Source organism: Odocoileus virginianus, chromosome 23 (assembly GCF_023699985.2).
Source record: "Odocoileus virginianus isolate 20LAN1187 ecotype Illinois chromosome 23, Ovbor_1.2, whole genome shotgun sequence".
NCBI classification, from domain to species: domain Eukaryota; kingdom Metazoa; phylum Chordata; class Mammalia; order Artiodactyla; family Cervidae; genus Odocoileus; species Odocoileus virginianus.
In genome coordinates this window covers 47,244,029-47,261,148 of record NC_069696.1, presented here as the reverse complement: position 1 = coordinate 47,261,148, position 17,120 = coordinate 47,244,029, and positions in this window count along the sequence as shown.

The window sequence follows — 17,120 nt, the reverse complement described above, 5'->3', positions numbered from 1 at the left end:
TTCTTGGGCTCCAAAATCACTGCAGATGGTGACTGCAGCCATGAAATTAAAAGACGCTTGCTCCTTGGAAGAAAAGCTATGACCAAGCTAGACAGCATATTAACAAGCAGAGATGTTACTTTTCGAATAAATGTCCATCTAGTCAAAGCTATGATTTTTCCAGTAGTCATGTATGGATGTGAGAGTTGGACCATAAAGAAAGCTGAGTGCCAAAGAATTGATGCTTTTGAACTGTGGTGTTGGACAAGACTCTTGAGGGCCCTCTGGACTGCAAGGAGATCCAACCAGTCAATCCTAAAGGAAATCAGTCCTGAATATTCATTGGAAAGACGGAAGCTGAAACTTCAGTACTTTGGCCACCTAATAAGAAGAACCGACTCATTGGAAAAGACCCTGATGCTGGGAAAGATTAAAGGCAGGAGGAGAAGGGGCCGACAGAGGATGAGATGGTTGGATGGCATCACCGACGTGATGGAAATGAGTTTGAGTAGGCTCCAGGAGTTGGTGACGGACAGGGAAGTCCGTAGGGTCGCAAAGAGTTGGACACGTTGAGAGACTGAACTGAACCCGAAAATTATAAAATACAGGGGTCAATCCATATGACACTATGTAAATAACAATTTGCCCACATTATTGTATTTTTAAATAGTGGTTATTTAATTTTATTTTTATATAGCATGACTGAGATATAATTGACATATCAGTTCAGTTCAGTTCAGTCGCTTAGTCGTGTCCGACTCTTTGTGACCCCATGAATTGCAGCACGCCAGGCCTACCTGTCCATCACCAACTCCTGGAGTCTACTCAAACCCATGTCCATTGAATCGGTGATGCCATCCAACTATCTCATCCTCTGTCATCCCCTTCTCCTCCTGCCCCCAATCCCTCCCAGCATCAGGGTCTTTTCCAATGAGTCAACTCTTCGCATGAGGTGGCCAAAGTGTTGGAGTTTCAACTTCAGCATTAGTCCTTCCAATGAACACCCAGGACATACAACATTGTATAAATTTAAGATGTACAGAGTAATGATTATATACACACACACACACATACATACACACACACACAAACACAGTCATCATTATCCATGGGGTATTAGATTGGTTCTGGGAGCTCACATAGATACCAAAATTCACCAGTGCTTAAGTTCCTTATATGAAAGAGTATAATGCAGTCAAGCCCTCCATGTCCCCAGTCCTCAGTCTAAGGCTGGTTGAATCCAAGGATGTGGAACCTATAGATAAGGAGGGCTGACTGTATACTGCAAAATGATTGCCACACAAAATGATTGCACATTTCAACTCATGCGGTTACAATCTGTGTGTGTGTATGATGTGGTGGGGTGAGCACTTTAAAGACTTACTCCCTTAGCATAATAAAGTATTTGCTAATTATAGTCACCATGATTTACATTACATCTCCAGAAGTTATTCAGCTTAAACTGGAAGTGTGTCCCCACTGATCACCCTCATCCATTTCCTTCCCCCAACACCCCAGCCCTGGGAACCACCAGTCTTTTCTGTTTCTATAAGTTTGGGTTCTTTTCAGTTCAGTTCAGTTGCTTAGTCATGTCCAACTCTTTGCAACCCCATGGACTATAGCATGCCAGGTTTCCTGGTCCATCACCAACTCCCGGAGCTTGCTCAGACTCATGTGCGTCGAGTCAGTGATGCCATCCAACCATCTCATTCTCTGTCGTCCCCTTCTCCACTGCCTTCAATCTTTCCCAGCATCAGGGTCTTTTCCAGTGAGTAAGTTCTTTGCATCAGGTGGCCAAAGTATTAGAGTTTCAGCTTCAGCATCAGTCCTTCCAATGAACATTCAAGACTGATCTCCTTTAGGATGGTCTGGTTGGATCTCCTTGCAGTCCAAGGGACTCTCAAGAGTCTTCTCGAACAGCACAGTTCAAAAGCATCAATTCTTCAGTGCTCAGCTTTCTTTATGGTCCAACTCTCACATCTATACATGACTACTGGAAAAACCATAGCCTTGACTAGATAGACCTTTGTTGACAGAGTAGTGTCTCTGCTTGTTAATATGCTGTCTAGGTTGGTCATAGCTTTCCTTCCAAAGAGCAAGTGTCTTTTAATTTCATGGCTGCAGTCACCATCAGCAGTGATTTTGGAGCCCAAGAAAATAAAGTCTCTCACTGTTTCCACTGTTTCCCCATCTATTTACCATGAAGTGATGGGACCAGATGCCATGATCTTAGTTTTCTGAATGTGGAGTTTTAACCCAACTTTTTCACTCTCCTCTTTCACTTTCATCCAAAGGCTCTTTAGTTCTCCTTTGCTTTCTGCCATAAGGGTGATGTCATCTGCATATCTGAGGTTATTGATATTTCTCCCGGCAATCTTGATTCCAACTTGTTCTTCATCCAGCCCGGCATTTCACATGATGTACTCTGCATATAAGTTTAATAAAGAAGGTGACAGTATATAACCTTGATGTACTTTCTTCCCAATTTGGAACCAGTCTGTTGTTCCATGTCCAGTTGTAACTGTTGATTCTTGACCTGAATACAGATTTCTCAGGAGGCAGGTCAGGTGGTCTGGTGTTCCCATCTCTTGAAGAATTTTCCATATTTTGTTGTGATCCACACAGTCAAAGGCTTTGGCATAGTTGATAAAACAGAAGTTAGATGTTTTTCTAGAACTCTCTTGCTTTTACTATGATCCAACAGATGCTGGCAATTTGGGTACTTTTAGATTTCAAATATAAGTGGGATTATATGGTATATAATATGGGTTCTGTTTGTTACTTCTGCTGGAGAAATCACTAGCAGCCTCTGACCCTTGCTTCCTGTCTCCACATGAACAGCACAGAGTTTGGGGGGGAATCACCAGCTTCTTTGGGTTGCTTTCTTCTGGGGCCAGCTAGGAGGTAAGGTGGGCTTGTGTAGGCTTATGTAGGCAATATGTAGGCTTAGGGGCTGTGGCCCCAGTTCTCATTACAGAAAGTTTCAGGTATGGATTTAGAAACAGAACAGAAATCTCCCAATTTCCATGGGCTTCCCTGGTGGCTCAGTGGTAAACAAAATCTGCTTACAAAGCAAAAGCTGCAGAAGATGTGGATTTGATCCCTGGTTGGGAAAATCCCCTGGAGAAGGGAATGGCAACCCACCCCAGTTTTCTTGCCTGGAGATTCCCATGGACAGAGGAGCCTGGGCTACAGTCCATGGGGTTGCAAAGAGTCGGACACAGTGATGCAACTGAGCATGCTCGCATGTACCTGATTTCCACATTTATCGAGTCATTGATAAAGTCAATATTTTGGTTATGTAGAAAGAGTCTTATGCTCTGAGGAGACGTCAAAGTCAGCATGCCTGGGCTCAAATATATTGGCTTAATGTACTTGGCAAGTCATTCAGCATGCCCGAGCCTCAGTTTCCCCAACTGTGAGGTGAGCATAATATATATAATCCTCCTCCATAAGGATTGAAAGATACTCTGTGTGTTTAAAGTTCACCTGGCCAGACCAATAGTAGGTTCTCAAGTCATATGAGCTGAAAAGGAATTATAGAAAAGCCAGGGACTATTTACCTCTTAAAATAAGAACCATTAAAAAATGATAAAAGAGAAAATCAGTGCAGGTCCTCACTTGTTGCATTTGGAAAAGGAAGTTTATTTAATTAAATGTCATTTGTTCCTCCTTCAGTTCAGTTCAGTGGCTCAGTCATGTCTGACTCTTTGTGACTGTATGAACCACAGCACACCAGGCCTCCCTGTCCATCACCAACTCCCAGAGTCTACCCAAACTCATGTCCATTGAGTCTCTCTTGCTTTTTTTGATGTTCCAGTGGATGTTGGCCATTTGATCTCTGGTTCCTCTGCCTTTTATAAAACCAGCTTGAACATCTGGAAGTTCACGGTTCACATATTGCTGAAGCCTGGCTTGGAGAATTTTGAGCATTACTTTACTAGCGTGTGAGATGAGTGCAATTGTGTGGTAGTTTGAGCATTCTTTGGCATTGCCTTTCTTTGGGATTGGGATGAAAACTGACCTTTTCCAGTTCTGTGGCCACTGCTGAGTTTCCCAAATTTGCTGACATATTGAGTACAGCACTTTCACAGCATCATCTTTCAGGATTTGAAATAGCTCAACTGGAATTCCATCACCTCCATGAACTTTGTTCATAGTGATGATTCCTAAGGCCCACTTGACTCCATATACCAGGATGTCTGGCTCTAGGTGAGTGATCACACCATTGTGATTATCTGGGTCGTAATCTTTTTTGTACAATTCTTCTGTGTATTTTTGCCACCTCTTCTTAATACCTTCTGCTTCTGTTAAGTCCATACCATTTCTGTCCTTTATTGTGCCCATCTTTGCATGAAATTTTCCCTTGGTATCTCTAATTTTCTTGAAGAGATCTCTAGTCTTTCGCATTCTATTGTTTTCCTCTATTTCTTTGCATTGATCTCTGAGGAAGGCTTTCTTATTTCTCCTTGCTATTCTTTGGAACTCTCCTTCCTTAGAGTAGCTATTATTAATTGAGGACTTTGTGTCAAATACTTTACCCACATGATCATATATTTAACCCTCACAAAAAAACCCTTCTGAACTCAGTGCTATTTTAAGCAGTCTCATTTTATACATGAGAAAACTGATGAGAAAGGTTAGAGAAGTGGTTAAATGTCAGGACTGTGGTTGGACTGGGGCCTGCCTGGCTCCAGAATCAGTCCTAGTAACCACTGCTCTGTTTGGTGGGTATGAAGGTAACTGGCTCAGGCCCCGCATCACATGCCTGGACTTTCCCAGGTGGTGGAGTGAGTGAGTGAAAAATGAGCTTACCCTGTGAGCAGTGGCTCGGAATTCACACCCAAATCTGTCAACTGCCTCACCTGAAATCTGTGATACTGAGCACCACTGCCTCCCATCCTAGATTCTGGGTAGCTTTTCCGCACGGGTGGGTGTGGTCCAGATTCTGGCATGGAGGTCAGATGGGGCACTACCTGCTCAGGCCACCTGGATATGAAGTGACACCCAGACCCTGTCAGGGTGCCTCTTTCTGCTTACTGTTAGTTGGCTCCATATGTGGTACTGAAAGTGGGTCGGGGGCCTGGTTTCATTGGGTGAGCCTGGCCTCTACCTGGTCTGCTGCGTGTGATACCTGTTCCGGGGCAGAGCTCTGTTGAATAAGCAAGCTGTGTTTCACCCCAGCTCAAACACAGGCCACATATTCAGAGTGTCATCTCTTGGCAATGGTGGCTCCCAGCATTATTGTGGTTGCCATGCCTTCTAAGCTTTTCTTTACCAAGCCTGGTAGATTCCCATGAAAAGAAATCTTGGCCTTGGCACTGGAAGTCCTCCCAGTAGCAGTTTTCCTAATTCTGGCTACAGCAATGGAGTGGGAAGATAACGCTCACACTAGAGGGATCCTGGCAAGGGTGTGAGGGTGGGAGCAGGAGGGCACGGCCTACCTGGGGCCAGCACGGCTGCCACAGATATGCTCAGCTCTCCTGGCCATACACTGTGGGCCTGGCAGGGATGCATCTGTAAGGCTAGGGAGGAGCTGAACACATGGTGTATTTGTGTGTGTGTGTTGGGGGTGCTGTGTGGTGACGGAGGTGTGCTCTCATTAGATGCCCTTTCAGAGGGTGTTTAGACCCCAGATGTCATCCTATGAAGAACTTAAACTTCTCTCCATGTTGTCTGTCTTTTATATTTCTCCTTGAGTTCTGACTTCAGACTTTTTGGTATCTTAAGAACTGAGTTTTCATTATATTGGTATATGAGGATAATGGCAGTATCAATTAACTTATAAATCATTCATTAGAAAAGGCCCTAATGCTGGGAAAGATTGAAGGCAGGAGGAGAAGGGGCCGACAGAGGATGAGATGTTTGGATGGCATCACCGACTGGATGGTTGTGAGTTTGAGCAAGCTCTGGAAGTTGGTGATGGACAGGGAAGCCTAGCATGCTGCAGTCCATGGAGTCACAAAGAGTTGGACATGACTGAGTGACTGAACTGAACTGATATTCATTCATTTATTAGGAATGTTGATCAAATTCTTATCATGTAAAGGCAGTGTGCTAGGTATTCCAGGGCAGGGCTGCCCTGCCCAGCCTGCACAACTGTCCACAGCATTCCCGCAGGAGGGGACATAAAGGTAACTGCGAGGTGTAGTTCCTCTCCTCAGTAGGCTTAGAGTCCACGCCCTAGAGAGGACTTACATGACAGCCGAAGGAGTGAAGCATTCTTTTCAGCCTGGGGGCGGGGAGGTGTGCATTTGAATTGGGTGTTAGGATGGATGTAGGTTTGGGACAGGTGGGAAGTGGGTGCAGGGCGTGGCCTTTGAAAAGGAAAACAGAGTGACCAGTTGCAAAGGGACAGGAACGGGCTGACTGTGTATAAAGCAAAGGGCATGTAAAGAGAAGTAGTAAGACATAAGGTTGGAGACAGACTAAGACCTTGAAGTCCAAGCTAAGTTTGCTTTTCAAGCTGTAGGAAGTCATGTGAGTGAGTGATGTGGTCTAAGCATGTTTTACGTAAATTAACCTAGCAGGAACATCAGTAAGGAAAGAGACTCGGGTCAGGGAGACTGGGTTAAAATGTGTCATTTGACTGCTCTTCATGCTTTATTCAAGTTCTTAATTTTGTGTATTTTTACATAACACTCATGCTTTTTAAAGCAAATCATTCCAAGTGAGCCAGGCTTGCTCTTAAGCAATTTCACGTACAAATTAAAACAGGAGCGTTTTTGTAATTTGGTTCAATCCCTTATGAGTGAATTTATATAACTGACATTTCTTACCTTATCCTTGCTTTTTAAAAGGGTGAAACAGATCACCAGCCCAGGCTGGATGCATGAGACAAGTGCTCGGGCCTGGTGCACTGGGAAGATCCAGAGGATTCGGGTGGAGAGGGATGTGGGAGGGGGGACCGGGATGGGGAATACATGTATATCCATGGCTGATTCATGTCAATGTATGGCAAAAACCACTACAATATTGTAAAGTAATTAGCCTCCAACTAATAAAAATAAATGGAAAGAAAATAAACAATTAAAAATAAACACCATTCCGTGTTTGAGGAATTCCTAGCAGTGTTGTTACCAGCCTGTTGATTCAGTGGTAACTGTCTTGGGCTACTCTTTAGCTATGGCCACCTGTTTGAGATGAGTAGGGAATTGATGGTGCTGGAACTTCCTTCCAGCCATGCCAAAGTTTTCTGGCACTTGGGTAGAGCTCTACTAACGGAGCCCTCCTGGATCTTGTCCCGTTTCTTTCTTCCCATGATGGAAGTGGAGTAACTCTTCTGATTGGTGAGTTTGGGAGAGGAGCTGTATATTCATAGTTCAGCCAGGCCCTTTTGGGTGTGAGCTGCCTGGAGAAGCCAGTGTTTCACTCGCTCTGTGCCTCCCTGCCCTGAGTTTTCCTTGGGCAACCCCCCTCGTGAAGAGACCAATAGAATCCATGCTGCTTGGACACGTGGGTATGTGACTGCGTGCTCAGTCACGTCCAGCTCTTTGTGATCCTGTGGACTGTAGCCCACCAGGCGGGTCCTCTGTCCATGGAATTCTCCAGGCAAGAGTACTGGGGTGGGTTGCCACGCCTTCCTTCAGGGTATTTTCCTGACCCAGGGCTCGAACCCATGTCTTCCGCATCTCCCGCATTGGCAGGCATGTTCCTTACCACTGAGCCACCCGGGAAGCCGTACAGGGTGGATAAATCCATCTAATTCTGGAATTTACTGGTAGAAAGCCTATTTTCTTTGTGCCTCAAGCTAAATTCTGAAGTATAATGATAAAGGTGATGTTTTGAGTTCTCTTCTTCCTTTCTTGCTGGTCTGATTTCTTCACTGGCTCAGAATTTAGGCAAAGGGAAGAGGTATGCTCCTTATCAAATCTGCGTGAACTTAACAGCATTGTTAAGTGAAGGGAGAAGGAGATTAATTGTATTTTCATGGCAAGTGTGATGGTATTCAGATTTCGCACAGAAGGAACTCTGTTTCTGTCTGAAACTCCAAGGAGAAAAGTACTGACTCTGCCAGATGAGTTCTAAGACGCACATCCCAGCTGAGTATCCCCACGGAAAAGACCAGGTCCTCAAAGTACACACAGCCATCACAGAGAACTCAGACTCAGCGTGGACCTGCGTGAGACAGAACTGGAGCATGAGACAGCCCCTCTCCTTAACAGCCAAAGCTGGCGGTCAGCTTGTGGAGAGAAGAGCGGTATCTTCTATAGGAGTTCTTAGTGATTAGTATCAACTACTTGGTAGGCTAAGTAATGGTCTCTTGAAGATGCCATGTCCTAACCTGCAGAACCTATGAATTATCTTAGTAAAGGACTTCAAGGATGAGGTTTAGTTAAGAAGACTGAGATGAAGCAATTATTTTGGATTATTCTGGTTTTCCCAATGTAATCATGATGTAATCCTTATAAAAAGGAGGCAGGAGAGTCAGAATCAGAGAAAGATGTGGTGGCAAAAGCAGAAGCCAGAGCATCAGAGAGAGATATGGAGATGCTATGCTTCTGGCTTTGAAGATGGAAGAAGGGGCCATGAGGATGAAGAGGGCCTCTGGAAGCTGGAGAAGGCAAGGAAATAGATTCTCCCCTGAAGGCTCTGGAGGAACCAGTGCAGTCTATACCTCGACGTTAACCCAGTGAGACTGATCTTCGACTTCTTGCAGAACTATGCGACCAAAAGTTTGACTTTTGTAAGCTAGTAAGTTCACACTAGTCATTAGAGTATCACTGGGGAACTATTACAAGTACCTAAGCAAGAATTATAACCTGACAGAATGTCACTTTTAACTTAATTGTTTCATCAACTCTGTTTTGAATAAGATAGTCTGATTTACAACTCACAAATCCATAGGATGGGTATAAGTTTGGTTTGATTTTCCAGGCTGCCACAAAATATTAGGTACCACACCCACTTGTTTATGTGTTGGCTACTTTTACATTATATTAATAACAGCAGAGTTGAGTCGTTGGAGCTGAGATCATATAGCCCACAGAACCTAAAATATTCACTATCTAGACCTTTACAGAAAAAAATTTGCTGACTGTTGTGGTAGATGCTGAGGCTGTTTAGCTACATCATTTTCCTGCTCTCAAAGAGCTTGGAAACTAGAGTAGAGGTTGGAAAAGAAAACCACCTAGTACAGTGAAGATATTTTTTCTAATTGTGTAAACCATGAGAGTGAGATTATAAAGAAGGAAATGATTAGTTCTTTCCATGAAAAGTTTTTTAAAAGGCTTTGAAGAGGAGATGCAGTTTAAGTCGAACGTCACAGTATGTATGCACTCAGTGGGCAGGAAAGATGTAATTCAGATGAAGATTCAGTGTGATAGAAGGAGGTGGGAAGCAAACAGAAAAGTGTAGGAATCACTCATTAAGTTGCCCTCGTGGCTCAGATGGTAAAGAATCCGCCTGCAGTGCGGGAGACTTGGGTCTGATCCCTGGGTTGGGAAGATCCCCTGAAGAAGGACATGGCTACCTACTCCATTATTCTTTCCTGGAGAATCCCCATGGACAGAGGAGCCTGGCGGGCTACAGTCCATGGGGCTGCAAGAGTCAGACACGACTGAGCGACTGAGCGACTGCACAGCACAGCCCAAGCAATTGTAGCATCTGGTGTGTGGGGGGAACAGAAGGAGTAAGGGAGGCTAGTGGTGGATGGGTCCTAGAGACAGAGAGAGGGAGGAAACCTCCAGAACTCTTTAACTGTGATGTGGGAATCCCCTTGCTATCTCGTTGCAGTCTTCATCAGAGCTGCAGCTTTCCAAATGAGTCACATTTTTACAACTGATACTGTCATCTTTAATCACGTAAAGATGGAGAGAGTAGCAGGGGTGGATCTGGTCATTGTGACATTAGCTTCTTGACTGATGTCTTTGTAAAGATAAGTTTTCATAGCAAAGTTAAGTTTTATAATTGGGAAGCTATGACACTCTTCTGAAATTGCTGGCTAGTCGTTGTATTGAGAACAGGAATCCCATTTTTCAACGCACAGTATGGACAATACATGAAAGAGAGTACAAAGGTTAAGGGGAGAGATATCTTGAGAAGCCCCCCTCATAGTCGTATAAAAATCACAAGTGCATGAAGGTGGGAAAGAAAATTCTTTTTGTAGAAAAGGTTATTCCCAAAGTGGATTTATCCCTGGGCAAGCTTTGCCAATTGCGCCTCACATGGTGCATAGAGAAGGTGCTCTCCTTTTCATCATTCTTTTGTCATTGAAATCTGCCTTCTTGATTGCCCCTTCCTCTAAGTCTGGATTCAGGTAAGGGATGAATTCGAACTCCACCATGTTCTGTTGAGAGAAGAAAGATTGAGTGAAAAGTGTGTGCACTGAGAGGATATGGGAGAAACTTTTATTAGGGACCATAGAATTATAAGCATAATTATACCTCATAGAGTTCCAGCATGTTGTATTTAAACTGCATTTGACTAGTTCTTCGTATTATTTATATTTGTTATTACAAATTGATCCTGAATAATATCAATTTCTTAATAAAGAATTGCAGAACTGGATCTATTTCATTACCTAGCTGTGTGGCCTTTGACAAATTCTTGTGTCTTTCTGAGGACAAGTCTCTCCAAGCGCAAAATAACAATGCTTGGGACTTGGTCATTGAGGGGTGGAAGAACATTGGATCTGAGGCCAGAGAAACTTGGGCTTCCCGAGACAGCTCTAACTCAGTTACCTCTAATTTGCTACTCATTTATTCTGTGATCTTGGACAAATGGCCCTTCTAAACAATAGTTTCCTTATCTATAAACAATGAGAATGATATTGGAATACCAAAATGGTTTTTATGGAAAAACCCAAATGAACTTTTTGGCCAACCTGATTCATAGACATCTTACGATGCTACTAAAGAGATTAAAAAGTAAAGGAGAATTAAAAACTAGTCAAGAAAGACTTCATCTACCACTGGATCTTTTACAGACTGACCTGCTGCCGTTCATAGGGTCACAGAGATCCAGTTTGTAAAAGATCCAGAAGAATTTAAGAAAGGTAAGACCATGAGTTTAAAAAGATGTTTCATCAATTGTTTTTAATATATATTGAGAGCTTTAATCATAATCCTAACTCCTACCCAAAATCTCCCTCTTGTAAATCTTTCTTAAGAAAAATAATATTTGGGATTATTTTTTGATAGCAAAAATTAGAACTATTTTATAGTGAATATTTAACTAGTGATTGATAAAGTAGGCTGCCAGTTTGTGGATTATTATGGGGTTTATTAATATGGGTTTATGATTCTATAGCTCCTGGTGGAGTCTCTTCCAACTTTTCTTTAAAAACACAATGACAACTTATGCAATGTATTTAAAAATCACAGCATTAGTATGTGATACAATTTTTCTCCTAGGAAAAAGATATGAAAGTTTATGGTATTGTACCTGGAGGAAAAAGGAAATCACAACACTGAACATTCCTACTGACACACAACCTAGAATCTTTGATAATTATCTGATCACTGGAATTGGATTGATAAAAATCAATCAGTGGCATACCAATGCATCATCCAATCAAGACTAAGAAATCCTGGACTAATATGGGCCAAGGTGGGGTAATATTTCATTCCTTTCCCACTCTCTGCCCTCTGGTTCTGTGACTCAGGATCTTTCTTCTGTTGTTCAGTCACTAAGTCATGTCCAACTCTGTGACCCTATGAACTGCAGCAGGTCAGGCTTCCCTGACCTTCACTATCTCTTGGAGTTTGTTCAGATTCATGTCCATTGAGTAGGTGTTGCCATCCAACCATCTCATCCTCATTAGAAAACCAGGTAACCATGTTGAAATCAGATAGGTTCTGTGCTTTGAGGAGGCCATAGTTGTCTTCTTCGTTGTCGGCTCTGGACTGAAGATTTGTCTTTTCCCCAAAATTCAAGTTAAAACCATAATATCATGGAATTTGGAGGTTGGCCTTTGGGCAGTATTTAGGTCATGAGGGTGGAGCTATTACAATGGGATTAGTGCCCTCATAATTGGCAGGTGGGTGGCTGAGATGGTAAAGAGTCTGCCTGCAATGCAGGAGACCCATGTTCCATCCCTGGGTTGGAAAGATCCCCTGGAGGAGGAAACGGCAACCCACTCCAATATTCTTGCCTGGAGAATCCCATGGACAGAGGAGCCTGGTGGGCTACAGTTGCAGAGTGGGACATGACCGAGTGACTCTCATTTCACTTTCAGTGCCCTTATGAGAAGATACATGAGAGAGTTTCCTCTGTCTTCTCTCTGCCCTGTGAGGATCTACAGAGGAGAAGGCCATGCACAAGTCAGAACCCTCACCAGACATTGCTGGCACCTTGATCTTGGGCTTCTCAGCCTCCAGAACGACTAGCAGTGACTGTTGGCTGTTTAAGCTGCCGAGTGTGCAGGGTTTCTCACAGCAGCCCGCGGCGTCCTCTGCTGCGTCCTTCAGTGTCGTTTTGCAAAGTCTCCTTTCCACAAAGCAGGGTCGGACCTGGCAGGACAGGGATGATGGTGGTGGTCATCTGGTTACTGCTGTGCTTTTGCATTCTGGGAGCAGAATTCCCTCCAGCAAAGTACTCTAGAGGAGATGGCAACAGATGCCCAGCAGTTGGGGTGCCAACTCAAGCCGTGTGGCTCAGAGTTTCAGAGAACCATGCCATAAAGGTGGGACATGTTGTGGACCAGGAGAGCTAGCCCAGATGAATTCCTGCTCGGCGCTTGCCAGTAGCTCTGCGAATTAACAGCAGTCCAGTTCTGCTTGAAAGTGAAGATGATAGATACAGAGGGCAGTGAACAGTGGGCAAGCTAAAAGTAATTAAAACTCTCTTTCCCCAGAAAAAGTCTTAAGCCCTTGATTCCAAAAAGCCCACTAAACTCCCAAGTAAGCAAATATAAAAATAAACTCCAAGGGAGTGAACATTTTTAAAAAATTATATAAATAAAAATCAGACAAGTATTGACGATAAAAACAATTACCCACTGACTAGTCACAAACTTGTTTGACTACCTAAAACAGAAAATCCCTATATGCAAAACAGAAAAAGAGACTCAGATGTATAGAACAGACTTGTGAACTCTGTGGGAGAAGGCGAGGGTGGGATGTTTCAAGAGAACAGCATCGAAACATGTATACTATCTAGGGTGAAACAGATCACCAGCCCAGGTTGGGTGCATGAGACAAGTGCTCGGGCCTGGTGCACTGGGAAGATCCAGAGGGATCGGGTGGAGAGGGAGGTGGGAGGGGGGACTGGGATGGGGAATACATGTAAATCCATGGCTAATTCATTTCAATGTATGACAAAAACCACTGCAATGTTGTAAAGTAATTAGCCTCCAACTAATAAAAATAAATGGAAAAAAAAAAAAAAGAAAATCCAAATATTTGATGATGGCCTAAATAAAATAAGATAAGGTTTAAGATAAGGTTTATTCTTCTGGCAAATAAAAAGTTCAGTGACAGGCAGTTCAGAGCTGGAGAGGCAGCTCAAGGACCCTGTTTACTTCTGGCTTTCCCCATTGCAGTCCTTAATGTGACCCTCAAGATGCTGCCAGGACTCCAGCCATTGCGTGGAGGCAGGAAGATGAGGGCAAAGGGACGCTTGCCTACTGATTCTTCTCCATTTGGTGGCCTTTCTGAGAAGCCCCCCTGGTGACTTCTGCCTGTGATTAATTCATTGGTCAGAACCATGTTACACAGGCAAGGTAGGTTGGGAAATCTATTGTTAGCTGTGACTATTTCTACACCCAACTAAATCAAGACTCAGTAAGAAAGGAGAACGGATCTGCATTGGGTCAACAAATAGCAGTATCTACCATGTCTACAAAAAATAAAAATAAAAAATAAATAAAGTCTATTCCAAGAATCAGAGCTGTAGACAGTTCCCAGTAAACCTCACCTGTGCAGCTCTAGGAAATCAGAGAGTAGTTCTTGTAGACAACTAGATCTTATAGAGAATTCCCAAATCAAAGTTAAAACTATACTAGCCACAGAATATAGGAAGAGTGGGTTGACCGTAAAAGTTATTTACTTAACTTCTATTCTATAATTAGGAATCTAGTTATCATTCCATGGATACTGTCTGAAATTCTAAAAATTATAAAATAAGAATCATAACATTAATTGCTTGGGTGGAAGTGGCCAAGGGATTAACTGATTAAATAATGGAATTGTTACCTGTTCTTCCGCTTTCTTCAAGTAATGGAGTGGAGTTGAGGTCTACTCCCTCTCTCTTCCTCTTTTTTTACCCAATCCCTCTGTCTCCAGCATCGAGTTTAGAAAAACTCAGAGCCTCTCAAATATTTCCTTTGTTGGGCCACAAACCCCTGTTGGCAGGGGTTAGGGGCAAGGGAACCAAGCTGGGGGCTGGCCCCTCCCCTGGTGGGTGGGGGAGGGGACAGGGCTTCCTCTTGTTAGAGTTAACTCCGTGTGTGCCAGCAGGTTGCTCTGCAGTTCTGTGCTTGGTATAGAATAGGCGTTCAATAGATATGCAGTTGAATGCAGGTTTTCACTGATTTGTGATAGCTTTACTGTTTTCTCACAGATTCGTTGTCTTAGATTTTATAATCCACAAATGAGCTAAGCCACTGCCGATAATACAAAGTTGCATACAAAACAAAATCACTGAAACAGCAAAATAAATACTATCCACAAGAAAAAATAATAACAAGCAAAGGAAGTAGTTCATCCAAGTGATCACCATGGATGAGATTCACTGGTGGAAATTTTCTGTATTTTCTAAAATGTTTAACCAATACGCACTAATTTCATAATAAAAAACAGCTTCTTAAAAGTATTTTCAGATGTGTTTGCACTTTTGGGTGGATTTAGGATTTTGTTTACGTGATGTCATAAAGCTCAACTGATTTGGTAGTTTCTTAGACAACCAACAGATTTAATAGCAAAACACAAAACAAACAAAAAACCCACTCAGACTTGGAATTTGTCCCTAGTATGACTGAGGTCTTTACTTTATAATTGTTCTATTCTCATATTAAGATGACAGATGATCTGTGCATGACATTATCTCATGCATAAGAACAGGATAAGATACATACTTAAAAGAACAGTAAACAGTGGTGACAAAACATCACCTATGTGTCCCTCCATGCGCCTTGTGTTTCTAACTTAAGTTGCTAGTACAGAATTTATCCTTACTGTTGTTTGAAGAGCCTCTCTGCCTGTGAGTTAGCCTGCGAATTACCTGAGACTAGGAACCATACCTTGCTTGGAGTAAGCTAAGTGCTCAACTGATGTTCTCCCACGATGCCCTGGGCTTCCGCTTCTGAAGCGCTCATCAGAATTGTAAGGGGTAGGCATGTGCTGTGCGTGCTGTGTTTAGTTGCTCGGTCCTGTCTGACTCTTTGCACCTCCAGGCTCCTTTGTCCATGGGGATTTCCAGGCAAGAATGCTGGGGCGGGTTGCCATGCCCTCCTCCAGGGGATCTTCCCAACCCAGGAATCGAACTGGGGTCTCCAGCACTGTGGGCAGATTCTTTACCAGCTGAGCCAACAAGGAGTAGGTATAGTCCTCATTGCTTGGACTTTCTGTGGAAGGATCTCCACTAGAGTAGTCAACCTGGTCTCTTATACCATCTGGCTTTTTGTTCTTAGCCAACTGGGCTTACCAGGGAAGGGGCTCTTTCCTTTGGTGGAGAAGCCCAGACAAATGGCAGGGCCATCCTGGGTTAGTTCCTGGTCAGATAGGAGATAAAGATTGTCCCAGATTGTTGGCAGGGGGTTTTCCCAGGTATTGCTAAAGGGGGTTTTACCAGGTATTGGTAAAGAATCTGCCTGCTCAATATAGGAGACCAAGAGACATGAGTTCAATCCCTGGGTCCGGAAGATCCTCTGAAGAAGGATTTCCTTCTGGAATGGCAACCCATTCCAGTACGTTTGCTGGGAGAATCCCATGGACAGAGGAATCTGGTGGGCTACACCATGGCGTTGTAAAGAGTCAGACACAGCTGAGCATGCATGCTATTGGCAGAGGATCTGAATGATTTTTGGCTCTGTCTTCCCACAGGGATTCTCAGTTAGATGATTAAACTACTGTACTCTCCTGTGAAGGAGGCCTGCAGTTTCATGAAAATTCAATTCAGGGGCATATTAGAAGGCTTAGGTGATTAAGCAAGCCACATGCTCCAAACAGCTTTACCTGTCATAAAGCAGTGCATGGACTTCACCTGTCTGACTCCTTGTCTCTCTCAGGTACTTTAGAACTTGGATCTGGGAGAAGTGGTATAATAATGTGACATCCTAAAATACCAAAGTCATTTTCAATCTAATATCTATATTGCCTACTAGACTGACAGGTTCATGGAAAGCATAGTTCCTATATTTATTTGTTTCACCATTGTCCTACCAGTGCCCATCACAGTTCCTGGTATACAGTAGGCAATGAATAAATATTTTAGAGTACATAAGTGAATTTGTCTTTTAATTATTCTTCTTAGTACAGCCCTTGTTTTACTCTGCCCGGGATGCTGTGACAAAATCACCGTAGACTGGGTGGCTTATGTAACAGACATTTATCATCACAGTTCTGGAAGCTGGTAAGTCCAGGATCAAGGTGCTGGCAGATTTGGTGTCTGGTGAGGGCCCTCGGGGTGGTTTGCAGACAGACACTGTCTTGCTGTATGCTCATGTGGCAGAGAGGGACAGACAGACAGAGACAGAGAGAGCAAACTCTCGTCCTTTCCTCTGCTTATAAAGGCACTAATCCCATCCTGGGGGCTCCACTCTCATGACCTCTGACCGTCTTTAAATCTAATTAGCTCCCAAAGACCCCACCTTCAAATCCCATCCTATCAGGAATTAGGGTTTCAGCATGTGAATTTTGAGGAGACACAATCACCAAGTCCATAGCAGTCTGACGCAGGACTGGTGCTTGTTAGCAAATACTGAGTTGGATCAGAGCTACGATTTGTTTCTGAGTGAGTCCAAACAGCTGCTGAAGACCAACCTGCCTGTGCGCTGTCGCTTCCATCGTGTCTGACTCTGTGCGACCCTATGAACTGCGACTCTCCAGGCTCCACTGTCCATGGGCTTCTCCAGGCAAGAATTCTGGAGTGGATTGCCATTTCCTATTCCAGGGGATCTTCCCGACCCAGGGATTGAACCTGCGTATGTTATGTCTCCTGCATTGGCAGGTGAGTTCTTTACCACTCGCGCCACCTGGGAA